The 22,626-nt window shown below is 42.2% G+C and overlaps 1 protein-coding gene across 3 annotated transcripts in view; it reads right to left on the reverse strand.

Annotated features, from left to right (window-relative positions):
• The window catches only part of Maea (macrophage erythroblast attacher, E3 ubiquitin ligase), a 42,564-nt gene that overhangs the window by 18,107 nt on the left and 1,831 nt on the right, over positions 1-22,626 (reverse strand). The window contains exon 1 of one of the 3 annotated variants that reach the window (XM_076545751.1): positions 15,827-15,942. The exons of the other annotated variants lie outside the window; for them this stretch is intronic. The gene's annotated coding sequence lies outside the window, so the exon portion shown is untranslated. Of the gene's footprint in view, positions 1-15,826; positions 15,943-22,626 lie in introns of those variants that run through there. 3 annotated transcript variants of the gene reach the window in all.

A 22,626-nucleotide genomic window follows, 5' to 3' on the forward strand; every position in this document is an offset into this window, starting at 1 on the left:
AGACAATGACAGACATGGGAAAAGGACTAGCTTTACTTCCCACAATCCCAAACCTGCTTTTCTCCAGCATTGTGTTGACCATTCCTGTCTAATCCTAAGGCTTCACTGGCATGAGAGGCAAACTGCCTCAAGACAAGCCATGTTTGTTATGAGGAAAGTGCAGCCAAATGGCTGTGAGCCTTTACTTGCTGGTGAGTAAGTAAATCTTGCAGTGTTGGAAATGAAGATGGAGAAATTGTCAAACGGCAGCACGTTCAATACCTCAACAGGGTAATCAGAAACAAAAGACTAGTGTGGCCAGTGCAGCTCCTGGGTCAGATGGGGAATAGCACAGGGTGCAGCATCCTCTCTGGAGGCTCTGTGATAGATACACTTCCTAAGTGGTCAGCCTGTCACAGTGTGGGTGGCCAAGGCAAACCTGCATTACCTTGCTCAGTCAACACTGTTTTCATGCAAAAGAGATTCCTACACTCGTGTCTATCTAATAGATAAAGATGTATTCAAAAATAGCTTTTGTCCCATGCCTTCCTACTGCAGACTCTTAGGAAGGACCTAATGGGAGAGTAGACAGACATAAGACCCTGTGAGAGACTGGTCGTCACAGAGTCCCTGAGCCACCATAGCACCTGGCACCTTTGCCAGGTCCAATTCTCCTACATGCTACCCATTATGAGGGTTATCCTGCAAGGAAGTAGAATTCTGGCAGGCAAATCAAACATATATTCTTCAAACACATTGCAATCCAGCCCACCAAACAGCAGAGTATGAAGTTAGGCTTCCTGTATATAGCTTCCCCAGACCCAACACAGTCCAACCTGTGGCCAGGAATATCCCCTCTGGGTGTTGCTAGATGCCTGAAGAATGTCTGTTTTGCTATCAAGCCTATTTAGTGTAATAACAATATAAAACAAATACTGCTAATAGGCTTCAAACACAAGCTCCTGTCCTTTAGGACCAAAGGAAAAGGGTTTAGTTTTGCCTAACATTATGTCAGAATACAAAGTTTATAAGGCCAAATGAAAGGAACATTTGCTAAGACTCCTCTGTCAGGAGCAATGTATCAGAAGAATGAGCTGTCATCATAGTGGATGAGACATTGACTCACACTGCATGTGCTGCCACTCTCTGGGATTTAGTTAAGCACAGGAAAAAATACTAGGCTCTAGAGAGGGAAAACACCAGTCCCCAGCTATGGTCATGGGTTATCCAAGCAACATCTAGCAAATTCCTCCAGGCGTGGCTTAGCCGTTAAGAGCACTTGCTGTTCTTGTAGAGGACCTGGGTTCAATACCCAGCAACCATTATCAGGAGGCTCATAACTGCGGGTGACTCCAGTTTCAGGGATGTGACACTCTCTTGGGGCATCCTCAGGTACCTATATGCACATGGTATATATAAAATGATATAAGCAACCCTTTCAAAAACAAACAAACAAAAAAACCCAACAGACTACAAGGCAGGAGCACTGAGCAAGCAAAGGCAGTCCCACTAGCCCTCACTCCTAACACAGTGCAGCAATCCACCTTTTCTCTCTTTTGCTGGCCATCCTTTGAGCGGTTTCCCTTCTGACCTGGACTCATACTTTCCTTCAATACAGTAATACCAAGTTAGTAAAAATTAAAATAAAAAAAAAAACAACAAAACAATAACAAAAACCAAACCCAAGACACAAAATAAACAAAAGTCCCCAAATGTTATCATTCATACATTAAAATTATATTCCAATAAACATAAAAAAAAAACCACGATTATAAACCTGTATACAAAGCTCCATTTAGGTGGTACTGGGTGACTGATGTGAACAGACTCTCAACAGAACCAGAACCCTGCTGAGTCTTCAGCCCCATGAAGATCCTGAGTGAAACCTAGCATATACCTGTAACATACATAACACCTGCAGGTCTCAGGTGTTATAAAACCTGTCATGTTAGGACTACCATACCGCATAGCCCCACACTTACTAAGATGGTCTACCAACAGAGGTAATGACAGCAAAACCCCATCAGTTCAGGATGTCCATCCTAACCTTTATCTAGAGAGAAGGTGGATAGTCATCTACTCTAAGTTCATGGCTCCATTTAGTACCTTTTGAGAAAACAAAATCCAAGATCCAGTATATTGAAGTGAGGTGTGAACAAAACTACCATGTCCATGCAGAATCTGTGGTAAGGCTGCACAGCATATGGCCTGTATTGCGAATGGTTCACATAACCCACAACAGATGTCACTGGGCTAATATGATGGCACAGACCTGAAAGGTACTGTGACAGCTCCTAACACTGTCAGCTGAGAGCCTCCTGGGGTTCTGCACTGAATATCTCTTTCCAGTCAGCCACCACTCCTGAGTCTAACCTCAGGGTAGCCCAGTGTCAACTTCCTTTGATCATACTCAGACACGTGCTTGTCAAGGCATCCCTCATTACTCCCTTCTTTGGCTTACCTTCCCCCTTACTGGTCTGCTCTTCTTAGGTCCTGGGCCAGGTGCCTGGGTCTCATCTAAGACTAGAGGATGGGTAAAGTAGCTCTGTCTATTCTTAGGGACTCTCAGAACATGTGACAGTATAGTCAACAAATCAAGCTTCCTGGACCAACTTCTTCCTTGTACCCACACCTTTCCCAGGGAAGCAGCCCTCTTCTCTTTGCCCCTTTCCAGGGGCAAATGCTTCCCCATTGGGCTGTGCCAGGTGATTCCAAACTGTAATTTCCAACAGCTCCTTCCAAAGGGCTCCAGTGAGTGAACAAGCAGGATTCCGACCCAGGCTAAATCACTACTCATAGATGTGGGCAGGACAAGGACATTTCCAGATATGCAAGGTTGAAAAGTTCAGTAAGCACAAACCTTCTCTGGGAGAAAAACTGTTTAAGACAGTACTCAATGAGGTGAAACAGGAAGTTTACAAGGGAAGACAATAAACAGATACAGGACATGGTACTAAAGAAGAAACCAAGAAAAGATGTAATTCCCCTAAACAAAGATGGTAACCAACATGCCTATACATGTAATAGACCTTAAGGAAAGACTGGGAAATGAGGCAAAATACTAAAAATATACTCTTAACAAAAAGAGACAAATGAAACAACATCAAGGATGTTTCCAAAGTAGCAGAAAACAATCAACAGCATAAGAGGCAACCTACAGAGGCATGTAAGCCATATTATGACCGACACTTGCATTCCTGGCACTTGGAGGTGGAGGCAGGATTACAAGTACAGAGCCAGTCTAGGTGACACACAGCAAAGTCTAAGAACACCTAGGATATATAGAAAGATCTTGTCTCAAAAACAACAAAAATATCTCCTAAACTCAGTGAAAAATAGTACAAAAAAATCTCTAAAGATATGCAAGAAAGGGGCTGGAGAGATGGCTCAGAGGTTAAGAGCACTGACTGCTCTTCCAGAGGTCCTGAGTTCAATTCCCAGCAACCACATGGTGGCTCACAACCATCTGTAATGAGATCTGGTGCCCTCTTCTGGCCTGTAGTCACATATGCTGTATATATAATAAATAAATAAATCTTTAAAAAAAAAAAAAAGAAAAGAAAAAAAAAAAGATATGCAAGAAAATAAACGGTGTGTGTGTGTGTGTGTGTGTGTGTGTGTGTGTGTGTGTGTAGATAGCTCATTCCCAGAACCCACATCAGGCAGCTCAAAACAGCTTTTACTCCAGCTCCAGGAGATCCAACGCCCTCTTCTAGCTTCCAAGGGTACAACATGTATGCACGTCACACACACACTAATCATTTTTTCTTTCTTTCAGTTTTTAGAGACAAAGTTTATCTGTGTAGCCTTGGATGTCCTGGAAGAGGTAGCCTCAAACCCACAAAGATCTGCCTGCCTCTGCCTCCCAAGTGCTGGGATTAAAGACATATGCCACCATGCTCAGTAAGAAAAGGAATCGAAAAACAAATAAACAAACCTGTAAAAGATGCTATTATCACTAGAGTGGAAAAATGCAAATCAAAACTACAACAAGCCAGCCTGTTAGGATGGCTCTTACCAATCAAAATGTAGCCAGGCATGCAGGCTAGTCTCCATGAGTTCAAGAGCAGCCTAGTCTACACAGCAAGTTCCAGGCCAATGGAAGGAACACAGACGTCTCTAACAACAACAACAACAACAACAACACAATCACACCAAAACCACAAAATGTATTAGCAAAGTGTCTTGCTAGTGAGGACAGGAATGGTGTTGTTATGGTGAACCATCACAGGATTACTATGAACAGATAACTGTTGCAGTCTCCTCCGAGTTCTGAGTTGAGAATGACTTCTAGGCTGCTAGCTAAGACCGTTCTCACAGACTATTATAGCCAGGAATTCAGATAAGCCTTGCACTTTCCCATTACACAGAGACTGGACAACAAATGTTATAGCTGTCACTTTTCTCAGGGTCCCCTGTGGAAGCTGTCGCCCTCAGACAACAGGAAGCAGTCTAGAGAACACAATGCCCACATTCCCAAGAGGTGGAGTGGGTGGTTTTGCTCATTTGGTGGCTTACACAGGTTTGTCATCATTTAGTGGGAATACAGGAATATAGGATTAAAAAGACAACTATTCATCTCTTACATTGGTATGGATTTTTGTGTACTGATACAAATTTAAGGTTATATTTATTATACTATATATGTTTCTACTCTTGTTTAAGGTAAAATACCTATGCAGCTCATTTAAAAATGTAATATCAAGTTCTAGTCCTTGAAAGCTTTATTACAAACTGTTTAGGATAATTAAAAAATATAGGTTAGTAGTTAGTCATCTATAATAATCAAACCTGTAGTTATGTTAGGCATGTTTTCAAAGTAAAACAGAGATATATTTTAGATAGATAAGTGATCTTCAAACGCTTTAGAGACCTACAAAATATGGCATTTAAGATGTTTAATAACCTAAGGCTTTTCATGACAGTGAGATATGTCTGCTTCTGGCATCACCAATCTACTTCATAAAAGGATGATGGGCATCAAAGAACCTCCATATGGAATTCACTTTCATTGTAACAAAACCAGCGATTTGGGCAAGAAACTGCCCTTGCCTCAACTGCTGACAGTATACTGTACAAACTGGACAAGTAGGACACAAAGGAAAAAGACTGCTGAACTTTGCCAAGACAAGGAGGGACAGTCCTTTAAAATTCCTGCTCCATAGAAAAGTCTGCCAGATATTCTAAGTCTGTAGGCCAAAGGTGGCTGCGTCAACATTACAGAAGAACCTTGGGTGACTGTCTAGGCAGCCAGATGTCTCTATCATTTCTATAGTTTTAGAAGTTGCTTGTTCTAGACTTCCTGTTTACTCAGGTAATATTACTCCTTCTCAGGTCTTTGATGGAGTTTGATGGATATCATAGTTTTCCTTGTTACCAAATTAAGAAAAGAAACTTATATAAGAGATATAAAATTTAAAAGGTCTAGAAACATAAAAGCTTAAATTGTTTCTAAGAAAATGTTTTGAGGTCTAAAAAGGTAATTTTGGGTTGGTAATACAAATTAGGATAGAAAGTAAATTAGGTATACAACTTTGTACTCACCAAGACAGGATAGATAATGGCCTAATGCAAATGAATATTGTAAATGTAATCCTTACTTAATAATTGTTCTTATTGTATAGAGTCTTACTATGTTAAAGCTAAACCCTTTCTTTTTATGTAGACAAAAAAAAGGAAATGTTGCAGAATATGTGTTTAACTATGTAAAGATGTGCTGCATTTGTTTAATTATATAAAGATGTGTTGCTGTTTTACCTTGCCTGCCTAAGGCACTTAATTGGTTTAATGAAAAGCTGAGTGGCCAATAGCGAGGGAGGAGGTATAGGAGGAATTTCAGGCAGGGAGAGTAAGTAGGAGGAGGAATTTAGGTTCAGGGGAGAAGAAAGAAAAGGAGATGACAGAGAGACACCAGGAGCCAGCCAGCCAGAGGAAGCAGGAAAGTAGGACATATAGAATGAAAGAAAAGTAAAAAGCCTTGAGGCAAAATGTAGATGAATAGAAACAGGTTAAACTAAGTTACAAGAGCTAGTGAGACAAGCCTAAGCGAAGGCCGAAGATTCAAAATTAATAGTAAAGTCTCCAAGTCTCCATGTCTTTATTTGGGAGCTGGTTGACAGTCAAAGAAAATGCCAACTACAGACAACCAGATATAGTAGCAGGCCCACTTCTGGGTGTGCATCTAAAAGAGCAGGATCTCTACAAGATGTTTGCATACCATATTTATTGAAACATCCCCAACAGCAGCCATCTATGTGTTCACTGACAAATAAATGAAGAAAATGCAGCATTACAATGGAAAATCCTGCCACATACCAAAATATGGATGAAACCTGAGGACATCATGTTAAGTAAGATGAGCTGATCACAAAATGACAATAAAACTGTCATTGAACAAGACTCCTAAAAAGAACAAACTCTCAGAGAACAAAAGTAGGATGCACAATGAATCTCTAACGGCAGAATTTCAGTTCTACATGATTGAATGTTCCAGAGACCTGATGCATCATGAGAGTACACACAAGTAACAGCACATATTGTACACTTTACAATTCTATGCTATGCTTTTACTACAAAGATCAATCAATCAATCAATCAATCAATCAATCAATTAATCAAGGCCCAGGCTGGAATGCCTCAGTTGGTGCAGACAGTGCTTGCCCAGCATATATGGAGCCCCGAATTTAATCCCCATTATTCCATAAACAGACTGTACAGTGGTGCTGTATACCTGCAGTCCTAGCACTCAGAAGGTGGAAGCAGGAGGGTCATAAGTTCAAGATCAGATAGATCCTTTTTGACTACATAATAAATCTGAGGCAAAAGAAACCAACTACAATTTTGATATAATACAAGCAATGGTACATGATGTCAAGACTTAATACTAAAGCTTAGCATGGTGGCATATGTCTTTGATCTCAGCACTCAGGAATCCAAGGCAGGAGGACAGTGAGTTTGAGTTTGGGTTGCATAAGAAGATCCCATCTCGATGGGCGGTGGTGGCGCACGCCTTTAATCCCAGCACTCGGGAGGCAGAGCCAGGCGGATCTTTGTGAGTTCAAGGCCAACCTGGTCTACAGAGCGAGATCCAGGAAAGGCACAAAGCTACACAGAGAAAGCCTGTCTCGAAAAATCAAAAAAAAAAAAAAAAAAAAAAAGAAGATCCCATCTCAACACCATCACCCTAGAACAAACCAAACCACAACAAAAAGTAACTATAAACCTTTGCGATCCCTCTTACGAAGGTGCTGGTCTGAGATTAGATATGGATCAAATGAGTAGAGAACCACACAAATAGAGCTCCACACCACCCATATATGTCCAGCCACAAGACCAAGGAAAATAAATGGTAGTCTCTGTAACAATAGCAGGACTGAAAAGTAGTGAAAACCAAGCCATGCCTAGTATATCTACCAAGATCACTCTGAAACAGATCACATATCCAAACACAGATGCTGACACTTCCTGTAATGATCTGAGGAAGAAACAAGACTTTGTCATGACCTTTAGGAGGACACAAGCTTTGTGGATGACACAAACTATGAAAGAAAACTCATCATTAACACCAAACCCAAACTGGTCTGCAGACAACCACCTAAAGAAAGAGAACAGGGGGCTGGAGAGATGGCTCAGAGGTTAAGAGCACTGACTGCTCTTCCAGAGGTCCTGAGTTCAATTCCCAGTAACCACATTGTGGCTCCCAACCATCTCTAACAAGATCTGGTGCCTTCTTCTGGCCTGCAGTCATACATGCTGTATACATAAAAAAAACTTGAAAGAAAGAAAGAAAAAAAGAGAGAGAGAGAGAGAGAGAGAGAGAGAGAGAGAGAGAGAGAAAGAAAGAAAGAAAGAAAGAAAGAAAGAAAGAAAGAGAAAGAAAGAAAGAAAGAAAGAAAGAAAGAAAGAAAGAAAGAAAGAAAGAAAGAAAGAAAGAAAGAAAGAAAGAAAGAAAACAGAAGCTAGACTGGAAGGAAGCCACTGAATATACATATCTAGCATAATTCCTTCCAGGGAAAATGTGGAATGCCTACAAAAAATTTAAAATGAGGATAGCAACAATCGTATTGTCAAAACAGGTCAGAGGATCAGCAGATATGCCATCCAAAATGACACATGGAAGATCTATGATGCTGCTTGTCATCAGGAAATAGAGAACTTTTAACAGAAAGTGGTTTTTCTTAGGCAGCACCTTGATTTGGCCAGACTTTTGGCCAAAGACTTTGGGTGTCTGTGAGCATGTTTCTAGAGACAGTGAGCCAGTCCTCAGTAAAGCTGATGGCCTCTCTGGAGTGGGTCTTGTCCAAATCTGTTGGAGAACTTAACAGAACACAAGTTTAAGTTTGAGACCAATCTGGTCTACCAAGCGAGTTCCAGGACAGCCAAGGCTACACAGAAAAACCTGTCTGGAAAAAAAACAAACCAAACTAAACCAAACAAACCAGAGTCATCTTTTTTGTTTTTCGAGACAGGGTCTCTCTGTGTAGTTTCGGTGCCTGTCCTGGATCTCACTGTGTAGACCAGGCTGGCCTCAAACTCTTAGAGATCCACCTGCCTCTGCCTCCCGAGTGCTGGGATTAAAGGCTTGCGCCAGAGTCATCTTAATTCAGAGCATGTAACACTCCCAGTGCTCCCCAGCTGTGTTAAGTCACAGCTGCCCTGACAGAATGTAATACACATGTGTGATGGGCAACTCCTCAGTTTTGGGCCTCACATTATGCATGAGCAAGAGCCATAGGCGGAGCTGATGTGATATAAGCCACAGACCATGCCTGGTTTCTTGACCTGGTTATTCTACAGACCGATCCTGACAACAACTGCTCATGTATGTAGAGCTGTGGACCCCAGCCAACCAACAGATCGGGTCATGAGGTGCCACCTTCAGATGTCAGTCAAGCCATCCCTTACAAAAAAAAAAGGGGGGGGGGTTGCTGTTATTTATATAATTCACAAACTCTAAGTCTCCCTTTAAAGGGTACCACTTAAGAGGTTTTACAGCAACTACAAAGTTGTGAAACCATTACCACTATCTATTAGAGAGTGTTCACAACCACGCCATGGCCATCCCTCAAGACACAAGAATCCAGCCATGACTCTTTGTCAGTTCTTGAAATTTCATACAAATGGAACAATAGGTTATAGGAACTTTCATATGTCTTTTGGCTTAATGCTGTTTCTGAGACTGATCCATGACATAGTGTGTACCAGTGCTCTGTTCTTCCTGGATGATGAGCAATCCTGTGTTAATAATAACTCTGCTTATTCACAAACACTGAGACCACATGTACTTTGGGGCCATTATGAATAAGGCTGTGAAAGTTTTTGTGCCTTGTATGGACAGCAACTACCTAATGCCTAAGGTGTTTCAAAAGTTGGCACCACAGTTTTTCACTCCCATAAACAACATCTGAGGGTTTCTGATTTCTCCACATTTTACACCCCCCACCCCCAGAGCCATTCTAGCAGAAGGAAGTAGTATGTCCCAGTGGCTTTGGTTTGCATTTCCTTGATTTCTACAGACACTGAGCACCTTCCTGTGTGCTTACTGGCTATCTGTATCTTTACTGGAGAAAGTCTTCAAATTGTTTTAAGTTTTGGAAGGCATGTACATACACACGCACCAGTGTGTGTACAGGCCAGAGGTTGACACTGATGGTGTCTCCTTAATTACTCTCTATTTTATCAGGACAGGGTCTCCTGCCCAATCTAGAGTTTGTCTCTTTGGCTAGTCTAGACAGCCAGCTGCTTTGAGATACCCTGTCTCAGCCTCCCACGTGCTAGGATTACAAGTGTAATCATGGCCTTATGTGGGTCCTGGGATCTGAACTCAGGCCCTCAAGCTTACATAGTGAGAACTTTGCTTTATCCACTATATTTGCTCATTTTAAAAAATTTAAATTATTACTCAACAGTTAAGACTTCATAGACTAAATGCTTGCTCTTATCAGAGGTGATTTGCAAATGTTTCTTCCTCTTTTGTGAGCAACTGTCTTGGTCAGTTCAGCTTACACAATTTTTACTATATAAAGTTAAAAAGGCTAAAAGTCTCAGAGCAAGGTTCTGGCAGAGCTGGGTCTGGCAAAAATCCTCTTGCTTGTTATGGGCTCACATTTTCTTTTGTTATACATGCAGAGTTCTTTACTCATCTATTTTCTTATCAAAACATTAAGGGGCAGGAAGATAGCTCAGTAGGCAAAAGGACTTGCTCCCAAGCCTGCTGATCTGAGTTCAAAGCCTGGAACCTACATTATAAAAGGAGAGAACTGACTCTCGAAAGCTGTTCTGATCTCTATTCATGCATGCCCACACATGTACACACAAAATAAATAATGTCAACAAAAAAACCCCACATTTTTCCAAACTGGGATTAGTGCCACTCACACAGCTTTTACATTCTGCAACAATAATGAACTTTTTTTTTTTTTTTAATATGTTTGGCTCCTTTTTAAACAGTTCAAATTTTTCTTTTATTTTTTTCATTTTTCACTTTTTCAAATTAATCAATTTATCCACCTTTCTATTATCAGCTTGATACAGTATGTATTACCATCTTAATTGTGAAATGTTTCATTGAGGCTTGCTCAGTAATTGAGTAGAACCAAAACTTATTATAAGCCACAGTCGTTCTAGGGTCCCCCATGCTATTTATATATATAGTCTCCATGGTTCTGTGAGTTGTAGTCTGATTGTTCTTTATTTTATATCTAGAATCCACTTATAAGTGAGTACATACCATGTTTGTCCTTTTGGGTTTGGGTTACCTCACTCAGGATGATTTTTTCTAGTTCCATCCATTTGCCTGCAAATTTCATGCTTTCATTGTTTTTCTCTGCTGAGTAGTACTCTATTGTGTATATGTACCACATTTTCTTAATCCATTCTTCAGTTGACGGGCATCTAGGTTGTTTCCAGGTTCTGGCTATTACATATAGTGCTGCTATGAAGATGAACTAACTTACTAAGTCTAATAGTTGTGTGTTGATGTACATTCCTTAGGCTGGCATGATCATGTCATCTGCAAATAGTCTTACAAGAATTCTTCCCTTTCAGTCTGAAAGACTTGCCTTTTTGTCTGTCTGTCCTGACTACAATTTCCAGGCCAAGGTTACATGAAGTGGTAAGGAGTGATATGTGTCCTGACTAGTTGCTGATCTTAGGGGCCGCTTCAGTCTTTGAGCACTAGGTATGTTTTTTTTTTTAAGCCTTTTATTGGGTTGAGGAAATTGGTATTTTTTATCTTGAAAAGATGTTACTTTGTCAAGTGCTTTTTCTGTATTTAGTTAGATGATCATGTGGCTTCTGTCCTTTATTCTATTAATATATTCATTATACTGATTTCCACAAGGTGAACTAACTTTGCATTTCTGGGATAACTCACTTGGTTATGGTATGTGTGATTATATTGGTTTGAGGAGTGTCAGCCCAGACTGACTACAGGCTCTTCTTAATCTCCTGATTTTCCTGCTTCCACTTTCCAAGTGCTGGGACTGCTGGTTGAACTTAGATTTAGATAGTGCTGAGTGTCTTAGCATGTAGTTATTCATAAGAAACGCTGGTCTATAGCTTTCATAAGTTACTTTCTGTTTTTGCTATGGGTAATACTGGGCTCACAAAAAAATGAGCTTAAAAAGTGGCCCCTCTTCCTTGTTTCTTGGAAGAGTTTGTAGAGAGTTGATATAAATTCCTTTTTAAAATGTCTAATGTAGTTCACCAGTAAAGCTATCCTTTACTGGGATTTTTCACAACTAGGAAGTTTTTTTTTTAAACAACTGTCTTTGCATGTTATAGGGTCATTACAGTTATTATCTTTTTGTTTGTTTTGCTTTTCGAGGTTTTGAGACAAGGTTTCTCTGTATAATCCTGGCTGTCTGGAACTTGCTTTGTAGACCAGACTGGCCTCAAACTCACAGAGATTTGCCTGCTTCTGCTTCCTGAGTGTTGGGATTAAAAGCATGTGCCACCATTGTTCAGCTCTTTAACCTATAAAGATACACTTTGTGTAGTTCAACATTTCCCCCTTCCACATATTTTGTTTGTGCCCCTACCCAGCTCTCTACAGAAAGAAAAGGTTTAACTCTTTCTTGTGCATCTGAATCACCTCTCCTTAGTTTATATTTGGAGGATTTTTTTTTAGAAGTCTCTATTTGATTTTCAATTTATTTTTTTTAATAAAGATTTATTTATTTATTATGTATACAGTGTTCTGTCTGCATGTTTGCCTGAAGGCCAGAAGAGGGTGCCAGATCTCATTATAGATGGTTGAGAGCCACCATGTAGGTGCTGGGAATTGAACTCAGGTCCTCTGGAAGAATAGCCAGTGCTCTTAACCTCTGAGCCATCTCCCCAGCCCCCTGATTTTCAATTTGTATCTTGTGCTAAATATTAAAATGTCTATCTAACAGGTCTACTTAATGTGTAGATTTCTCAATGTGTCCTGCCAGCAGCAAGAGTCGGTGGTAATTCTAAAAAAAAAAAAAAGATTTATTTATTCAGCCTGGCACTGGTAGTGGTTCAGGCCTTTAATCCCAGCACTCTGGAGGTAGAGGCAGACAGATCTTTGAGTTTGAGGCCAGCCTGGTCTACAGAGTGAGTTCCAGGACAGCCAGAGCTACACCGAGAAACTGTTTCCAAAAAATGAAAAGCAACCAAACAAAAGATTTATTTATGTGCATTAGTATTTTGCCTGCATATATGTACCCACACCACATGCATGCCTGAGGGTTGAGAGCCACCATGTGGACCCTGGAAATTGAACTCAGGTCCTCTGTAATAACTCCTGAGCCATCTCTCCAGTCTCTGTGGGACAGTTCTTAAGAGTCAGACTCTCTCTAGTCCGATGTTGTTGGTTTTGTTTCCTTCAGTGCGTCTTTCCCCATCAGTGACTCCCCCATAATACTTGTCTCATCACTGACCTCAGTCTGGTGCCCACGTTTGCTGAGACCTGAAAGAAATACCTGCTCTCCCACCTGCCATGCAGCACCCTCCCACAGTGTCATCTACTGCAGGACCTCTCTTCCTCAAGCTTTCTCTCAGACTTGCTATGAGTTTTCTGACAGTATTTGCTGACACCCCCCACCCCGCAAAAAAAAGGATGCTTTAGTTTGTTATTGTGTTTCTAGCTATTTCCACCAGTATAGGAAGGAAAGATTTTCCTGATGGTACGAGGCATTTACTGTTCACAATTAAGAAGCCTTAGATAGGGCAGGGGTTAAAAAAAAGAGAAAGGAAGAAAGGAAGGAAGGAAGGAAGGAAGGAAGGGAGGGAGGGAGGGAGGGAGGGAGGGAGGGAGGGAGGGAGGGAGGGAGAGAGAGAGAGAGAGAGAGAGAGAGAGAGAGAGAGAGAGAGAGAGAGAGAGAGAGAGAGAGAGAGAGAGACTGGAAAGATGGCTCGGTTAAAAGCACTCACTACTCTTTCAGAGACCCTGAATTCAGTTCCCTACACCCATTTGGTGGCTCACAACCATCTCTAACTCCAGTTCCAGGGGATCCCATGCCCACTTCTAACCTCCACAGGCATAGACATGCATACAGGCAAATATTCACATAAAATAAATAAATCTTAAAAAAAAAAAAAAAGCAAAAACAAAAAGGGGGGGCCTCAGAGTAGGTATCTAAGTTTTTGCTAAGAAGCCACTCACACCTTTGTGGAGTGGGGCTGTGCCCCAAGTCACAAAGGCTCTATGCTACCCAGAGCTTATGCCCCAGCTATGGCTATACGAAGGAGAATACAAAGGCAACAGTCTAGATCCCCTACTTTAAAAAATAAATTCCATGTTTCTGGTCAACTTCTAGGAAGCTATAAGATGTGGCTGACAAAGACCAAGATGGAAGGGGAGCCATCAGCATCAACACTACTCCCTAGGTCCACCATCATATCTATCATTAACTCACTGGTCACATGGCAGCAGTCCATTAGAGAAAAACCAAGCAAAACAACCCATGGACAGTACACAAACAACATGGCTCCCTCTGCTAAAGCTGCCATGGCATGACACCAAAAGGTACAACAGCCAGTCTCATGTGGTTAAGTCTTCATCCTTGACACAGCTCAGTGACCTGATCCAATCCAAAATGCACTAGCACATACTTCAAGTGATGCTCATTCTGTAGGTAACACAGAACCCACCAGCATTCTGAGTGCCTGGACTTGGGGTCAGTAGGGTCCTGCCCTTCTTGGTGCTCCCCATGTTCTAAGTAAAAAGCACTGTGCAATGAACAAAATGTACCAGGCATCAATCATAATCATCTATATCCAAAAGCAAGGCCCTCACACTAATGCCTGTCTTCTGTCAGCTGTGCCTTTCTTAGCTCCTTCAGTGTCAACACTGCCAGCCAAGGTTCACCCTGGCCACCTCTCCCCATTGGTAGATTGTCATGGACAGACATCTCCTCAGGATATGATACAATTGAGGATATTGACGGTACAGAGGGCAGTTGCTAAGCTCACTCAGTGTCTATTGTATGGCCAGCTGTCCACTGAACTTATAAAAAAAAATTAAAAAATGTGTATGGGTGTTCTGCCTGTCTGTATACCACACTTGTGCCTGGTACTTGCCCTTGGAGGTCAGAAGAGAGCATCAGAGCTCCTGGAACTGGAGTTACAGATAGATGGTTTTTAGATGCCACGTGGGTGCTGAGAATTGAATCCAGGCTTCTGCAAGAGCAAGTACATGTTAAACCATCTCTCCAGCTCCCCACTAAACTTTCTTAACAGTGTACTTAAACTTCCACTTCATATTATTTTGCCTTCATTTAGTTTTTCTTTTTTTTTTTTTTTTTTTTTTTTTTTTTTTTTTTTTTTTTTGGTTTTTCGAGACAGGGTTTCTCTGTGTAGCTTTGCGCCTTTCCTGGAGCTCACTTGGTAGCCCAGGCTGGCCTCGAACTCACAGAGATCCGCCTGGCTCTGCCTCCCGAGTGCTGGGATTAAAGGCGTGCGCCACCACCGCCCGGCTCATTTAGTTTTTCTAACAACTGTACTGAGGTATTATTCAAGTTTCAAAGTTCACTCATCTAAAGAATATGGTTTTTTTACGTGTTAACAGATTACTGCATTCATTATCATAATCTCTTAAAACACATTTTTAATCTCAAAAAAGATACTTCTATAATTCTATTTCCTCTAGCCTGGGCAATAGCCACTAATGTACTAATTTCTGTCTTTGTATCTACTGGCTGTTTCTCTCATATGCAACAAAGGTCTGGAAAGCCTGACAACTTAGGAGGACTTGGAAGATCAGACCTTTCATTGGAGGCCCTGGTCCTGTAAATGAGACTTGATTCCAAGTCACAGTACATTGGCCAGAACCTGCCATATGGTCCTGCCCAGCTATGAATCAAGGACATGAATCTTCTGTCTGGAGAGGAAAGGAGTGGAATTTTGTTTTGTTTTGTTTTGTTTTTAGAGACAAGGTTTCTCTGTGTAGCCTTGGCTCTCCTGGAACTCACTCTGTAGACCAGGCTGGCCTTGAACTCAGAGATCCACCTGCCTCTGCTGGGATTAAAGGTGTGCACCACCACCACCACCACCACCACCACCACCACCACCACCACCACCACCACCACCACCACCACCACCACCACCACCTGGTGAAGACTGGAAATATTACTGAGCATTTGCATGTCTGAGGTAACAGCTTCCTATATGAAATGTAGGAACTCAGCATGGCACCCACTGAAGGTCCTTCACAGCTGTCCACCTCACTAGCTTTTGCGCCTTCCTCTTTTCCAACTGCTTTTTATTCCACTCTTTCATTGTTTTTCCTTCATTTTCTCCTTCATAACCAGTAAGTTCAATTAGTGTTGCCTATATGTGCACGGGGTGTGGAGCCATACAATGGAGCATGGGAACTTACCAGTGGCCACTCCTACCAAGATGATTCTACTTCCCCCAGCAGCTATCAACTTCAACAGCTCCTCATTAAGGAGTTGGGATCTTAAGAGTTCCTCCCCTGTCCATTCTGCAAGATCCTGTTTCAGAAAACAAAGACTAAAAAGTTCAGCTTTAACCTTGCTAAGCACATTACAAAGTTCAAGGGCATGTTTTTCGGGCTCCTGGAGTAGAGGTCTAGGTATATCAGCAGTGTAGACAAAGGATCCTTTAAGTTCACAAGACTCATGTGATTACCAAGATCCCAATGACCAGGGTCAAGCTTAGGTGCTGTTCCAGTATTCTGCAGATAGTTCAATAAAGAATGAGTCAGTTGTGGGCCTGGGAAAGGCAGCCGGGTGGCTACTGTGAAAGCCAAACAAGAATGTGCCTCAAGACTATGGAGGAGTCACTAGCTTCGAGAAGTCAAGATGAACAACAGGATATCTGTTGGCAGGTTGCTATGGATGGACATATGGTCATAGGGTCTGAGCACTATAAAGCTGCCCAATGGCCTTGACTACAGCATGACCATGGGAAATGTGGACAGAAGCAGAGGCAAAGCTACTCCAGAGATGGTAAACAAGATAAGCTCAAAGAGAATGTGACACTTTGCTCACTGGATAACTAGAAGGCAGCCATTATTTGCACATCTTTTAATTGTGAGGTATAAAGATGGACTGGGATAAGGGACAGATGCCTTATTTCCAGTCACCAGAACAAGACAATGAGCATAAGCAGGCAGGTCACAAATGAAAATCAAGCCATGAGCATAGCCTATGGGGTGTGGCACAAGCATAGGAGTTTAAGGTGAAAGAACATGAAACAATACTGTGTGCAAGGGACCCTCCAAGTGAGCTGCCAGGGCTCTCGGAAGTGGAGACAACTGCTGAGTCAATGAGGAATCCACACAGATGACTGCCTCTAGGCTAAAACTGATCAGTAAGAAGGCTGGACTTCTATGTATGGGCAGGAGGTCGATGTTGCAATTCCAGATCTCTAGGTTAGAGGACAGATGCAAAAGGAAACAAGGGATGTGCCTGCCTAGAAAAGCACTCTGGAATTCAAAGAAGTGAACAAAAGTGACACAAAGTTTTAAGGAATTTTCCAACCCGATAGTGGAGAAATTCATTTGGCCAATGGCTGTTTATAGTGACTCTGTGCCAGGTACTCTTGGATATGCTAGGAATATGGCAGTGACCAAAACATATTCTAAAGGAGATGTCTGACAGAAAGAAAAAGAAAAGAAAAAAGACGTAAGTTTAGATAATTCTGTAGAATTGTTACTAATACTATAAAGGAACCAAAATTGGGGGGCTAGAGATGGCTCAAGGATTAAGAGCACTTGCTGCTCCCTCCAGTGGACCGGAGACTTCATTCCAGCACCCATGCTAGGCAGCTGGAAGGTGTAGCTCCAGCTCTAGGGGATCTGACACTTTTGGCCTTCTCAGGGAACCTGCACTCATGTGCATACCAACATGCAGACACACAAACACCTAACATAATTAACAATAAAATTAAGCTGGTTATTATGGTGGTGCACGCCTTTAATCCTAGTACTAAGGAGGCAGAGGAAGGCAGATCATTGAGTTTCAGGCCAGCCTGGTCTACACAGTAACTTCCAGGATAGCCAGAACTACACAGACTATCTCAAAAAACCAAAAACCAAAACAAACAAAAAGGAATAAGAAAGGAAAAAAGGGAGGGAAGGAGGGAGGGAGGGAAGGAGGGAGGGAGGAAAACGGTAAGAAACAACCACAAAAATCTCTATTTATGCTAGGCAGTGGTGGTGCATGCCTTATATCCCAGTACTAGTCAGGCAGAGGCAGGCAGATCTCTGTAGTGGCTACTACATTAGTGAGAGCTCAAGAAGCCTAGCTGGAGGCAGAAGCCTGGGATACAAGCACTAAGGCCACTTCTCAGGGTTAACTGGTGACACCAAAGAACAAGCAAAAAGATTCAAGATTGAAGAAACAGTAAAGGTACCTATAGACTGCCCAGAAAGGAATGATGAAAAGCTGGAGAACTGTGTGGTTCAACAGGATGAAAGAGGAAGAAGCTGAGAAGGCAGAGAGCAGTAATAGCTGTTGTCTACATACTGACAGACCAACCTAGCAAGGGGAGAGCTGGGCAAGTGCAATAAGAAAGCAGGAAGGAATACCAGTAGACGCCCTAAAGATTTAAAGTGGGGCATGTGGGACCCACAACTGTTATGATAGGCATGGGCAACTGAGCTGGAAAAGGTCTGAGAAGACAGATGGATAGGAAAGAGTATCTAAAAGAACAGGAGGAAGAGGCTACATGATGGTGGCACATGCCTTTAATCCCACCACTTTGGAGGTAGAGGCAGATAGATTTCTTGAGTTGGAGGCCAGCCTGGTCTACATAGCAAGTTGCAGGGCAGCCAAGACTACAGAGACCCTGCCTCAAAACTGATGGATGGATGATAGGACAGGAGGGAAGATAACGTGTGACAGAGGCAGGTAATGAGCAGCACCAGAGGGTCACAGTCAGGAAAGTAAAGCCAGGCCCAGGTCTTTAACAAACAAACAAACAAATCAGTTTTCTCCATTCACACATTCTGCCAAATAGTTACTAGTTACTACAACAGTGAGTAATTCTTTTGAAGCTCTCAAATGGTTCCCATGTCTAAAGATTCTACAACAGTGCACACCACCACTGGCAGAGCCTGAACTCTGTGACACAGTCCAGTGAGACTGGTGACAGTCATGGGACTTCCACAGATGGACACATACAATGACTATACATGCCCGTCAGGCTCCTTTCTTCCTTTGCCTGCAGGCCTCTGAGGTAGTCAGCCAAGACCTTACACAGTCCACATAGCTTCACAGCACCAGCTATTATTTCTATGATCAATGGCTCAGGCTGTCAGTCACAGAAGCCCAGTCCCCTCCCACTACTCAACTTCATTTTAGCTTCATTGGTATCTTTAAAAATAGAAAGAAAGAAAAAGTTAATGCCAAGGAGTGGTGGCACAAGCCTTTAATTCCAGCACTTAAGAGGCAGAGGCAGGCGGATCTCTGAGTTCAAGGCCAATCTGGTCTACAGAGTGTTCCAGGACAGCCAGGACTCCACAGAGAAACCCTATCTCAAAACAACCCCCCCAAAACAAACAAATAAAAACTAAAACAAAAATTTTATTTATTTTTTAATGTTTGTACGTGTGTGTGGAAGCACAAGTACCATACAGTGTATTAGGAGGTCACTATTTTTTAATGTTTGTACGTGTGTGGGAGCATGAGTACCATACAGTGTATTAGGAGGTCACTACTTTTTAATGTTTGTATGTGTGTGGGAGCATGAGTACCATACAGTGTATTAGGAGGTCACAGTACAACTTTTAGGAATCATGTTTCTTCTTCTACCACATGGGTTCCAGGGATCAAAATCAGGTCACTGGGTTTGGCAGCAGGTGTTTACCTGCTGAGCCACATTACCTGTCCTGGTTATCTTTGACAGATCAATATAGCAAACATCCTTTGGCAGGGTATGAATTTCAAGAGGACATGCAGAGTGCTTTATCACAACGCCTGAGGGTCCTCATGGTGCCTAACAGGAAATTCATCAACAGCTGCTATCACAGCAGCCAAGGGCCAAGGTCTTGACTCTAAGGCCTGGGCTGCACCAACAGTAGTGCAGCCTCCTGGATATGCTCTGCTCATATCCCTTGCCACTAGGTTTTACAAAGGACTTTGTTTCCCTAATTCAAAACCCGAATAAGATCACAATTTACTAAGTACCCAAGAGGGCAAAAAATGGACCAAGTATTCTTAGTATTATATAGCCTGCCCACAAAAAAATAATTTAAACAGGGGCTGGAGAGATGGCTCAGCAGTTAAGAGCAGTAGCTGCTCTTCCAGAGGTCCCGAGTTCAATTTCCAGTACCCATATGGCAGCTCACAGCTGTCTCCAACTCCAGTTCCAGGTGATCTGATACCTTCATATCAACGCACATAAAGTTAAATGAATTATTTTTTAAAAAGGATAATTTAAACAGAACAAGACAAAACCCAGAAGCTATCATGGAATTCAAGTCTGCACTTTTTTTGTTGTTGTTGTTGTTTTTTGAGACAAAGTTTCTCTGTGTAGCTTTGGAGCCTATCCTGGAACTCACTCTGTAGCCCAGTCTGGCCTCGAACTCAGAGAGATCCACCTGCCTCTGCCTCCCGAGTGCTGGAATTAAAGGCGTGCACCACCACCACCCGGCATGTCTGCACTTTTCTAATCTCAGTAGGCACCTACCTTTCAGAAAGACCGAGCTACATCAATGGAACACACACCTGAAACTGCTTCATTCATTCAAATGTCCAACAAATGAAAGACAAGGTGAGTGAGAGGTGGGAGGACATGAGCACCAGGCACAGTTCTTAAAGAACAAAAGGAATTCAGGTGGGCCCATCAATGAATGGCAAGTTCTAAATGGAGAGAGAAAAGGAGGCTGCTTTAGACTACAACAGACAGCATGCTGAAGATCTGGCAGGGTTTGGTTCATAAAGGAATAAGATCACACTTTACTAAGTACCCAAGAGGGCAAAAAATGGACCAAGTATTCTTAGTATTATATAGCCTGCCCACTAAGAAAAGTGGTTCAAATTTGCATATCAAAAGATCTAGACTATTGTAGGATACTGCTATACCTACTACCTAGCACAGTGTGTGCCTGTCTCAAGTCAAACTTTTATGGTTATCAGCATGTCTCATACTTGATGATCCTCCCAATCCATGTAAAATCAAGTTTGCAAAACTGCTCTAGAAGTTACAATACAGAGCATATATCACACGTTCTGTGTGATAATTCAAGCTGTGCATTTCCAAGGCAGTAACTGGTTCACCAGTCTGTTATCAAATGCAAGACAGAAAATTTAAGTATTCATGTAAAAATTGCGAGAATGCATGAGTTTATGCTTAAAAACACTGCTCCTAGACTTCTGTAAAGCACAGAACAGCATCAGCAGCTGTGTATATGTGTGTCTGTGTGTTTAAGAGAACTGCAGGAGCTGGGAACCTGACTAGGCTCCAAAGAGGATCAAGGTACACCAGGTGAGATGTAGGAGGGAGTTGGGGTCCAGAGCCGGCTATCCCAGTGTCTTCAGCTCCTGACACTGAACAGGTGTTTCCTGATTTAGGAGTAAGCAGAGAAGGTTGGCACAACACTAGGCTACAGGTATCTGAAGGTGGGGGGGAGCAGAAATGTTAATGGAATGATGTCTTCAGTAGAATAATTTGAAGGAAGAAAAATCTCCTGTAACTAAAGAAGCTTAAAAATTAATTCAAACAAGGGATCTAAGCTTTAGATGTTAGGCCACAAATCCCATTTCTCCTTGCTTCAAAGGGCTGTCATTTACAAACTAACATCAGAACAGACTTCAACAGAAAAGATTGCAGTCAGAATATAAGACGATGTCTCATGAACCACATTTACAGAGCCTTTGAAGAACACAGAAACAAGTTCCCTAAAATTCAGTCCAGAGGTCCTCATGCTGGTGACTTTGTGCCCAGGGCAACCTGGCAATGTCTGGAGGTATTCTGAGGATACTCCTACACCTGGTGGGCAGAGGTTAGGAAAACTATGAAGCATCCTGAAATTCCTGGCCCCAGAAACTGAGATAATGAAGCTGAAAGGTTCTATAAAGAAGCCCGTGCCAGTCCACCACTATGGAGGAAATACAGGAACAGAAAAGAGTCACGACCAGGATCAGGGCATGTCAGCAATAGCACCTCACAGGAAAATGAAGAGAAAGGAAAAAAAGAAAAAGAAGTACTTGTCAGGTGCCTGAGACTGCAAAATAGACATCTTAGTCCACTGCTTAAGCCCACCTACAGTTCTCAAGCCTGCACATCTGAGGCGGCCTTGCTTGGCAGGTGAAGAATCTGTCAATGACCAAAATATATAAATTTCAAATTTTTCAGTGAATTAAAAAATGTAAAGGTCTGTCCAGTATACTCCAGCTCCCACTGCTTTTCAGGAGCTCTCCAGCCTCCAGTCCTCACTTCCTGTGAACCCCAACCCACCATGTCACACCTGCACCTAGACCTTCCTAAGTACTGTTCACAAATACACCTCTCCTAGTGTCCTGATTGATTCTGTGTCAACACACACTTCTGAATCAAAGCTATAAAGCTTTCCAGTACCCACCGTTAATTACTCATGAAAATTACAGGAAATGAAGCTAAGTATGTAGCTCAGTTGGCAGAGTGCTTGCCAATCATGCATCAAGTCCTGGATTTGATATCCATCACTGCATAAAGTGGGCGTGGTAACACATGCCTGAAATCCCAGCACTCAGATGGAGGCAGGAGGAGCAGAAATTCAAGGTCATCCTTGGCTAAGCAGTGAATTGCAGGCCAGCTAAGACTATATGGGAGTCCATCTCAAACGACAAAGAACAAAACCAAACGAACAAGCAATAAATAACTTACAGGAAAAACATTAACAAAGCAAAAACACACTGTCAACAGAACAGAAATATGCTAGGATCTAAAGGACTTGGAAGGCAGTGCTACTTTTTCCTGGAGGAAGTAGCATTTCTACCTACAAAAGCTTTGCTTACTGTCAATCTTCAAAAAAGAAAGAGATGGCAATCTTGTTTAATAACACCACCACCTCTCTGTACCTGCATGAGGATCCACATAATCATTTCAGTCAGAAGCTGTGCAATAGCTTTGGAATGCAAAGTGCATTCATGATCACCGGGAAGACTGGAGGAATCCTTTCCTGACTATTCATCCATTTCACTGCCTAATGCATTCAGTAAGCCAGGGAGG

Source organism: Peromyscus maniculatus, chromosome 10, assembly GCF_049852395.1.
Source record: "Peromyscus maniculatus bairdii isolate BWxNUB_F1_BW_parent chromosome 10, HU_Pman_BW_mat_3.1, whole genome shotgun sequence".
Lineage (NCBI taxonomy): Eukaryota > Metazoa > Chordata > Mammalia > Rodentia > Cricetidae > Peromyscus > Peromyscus maniculatus.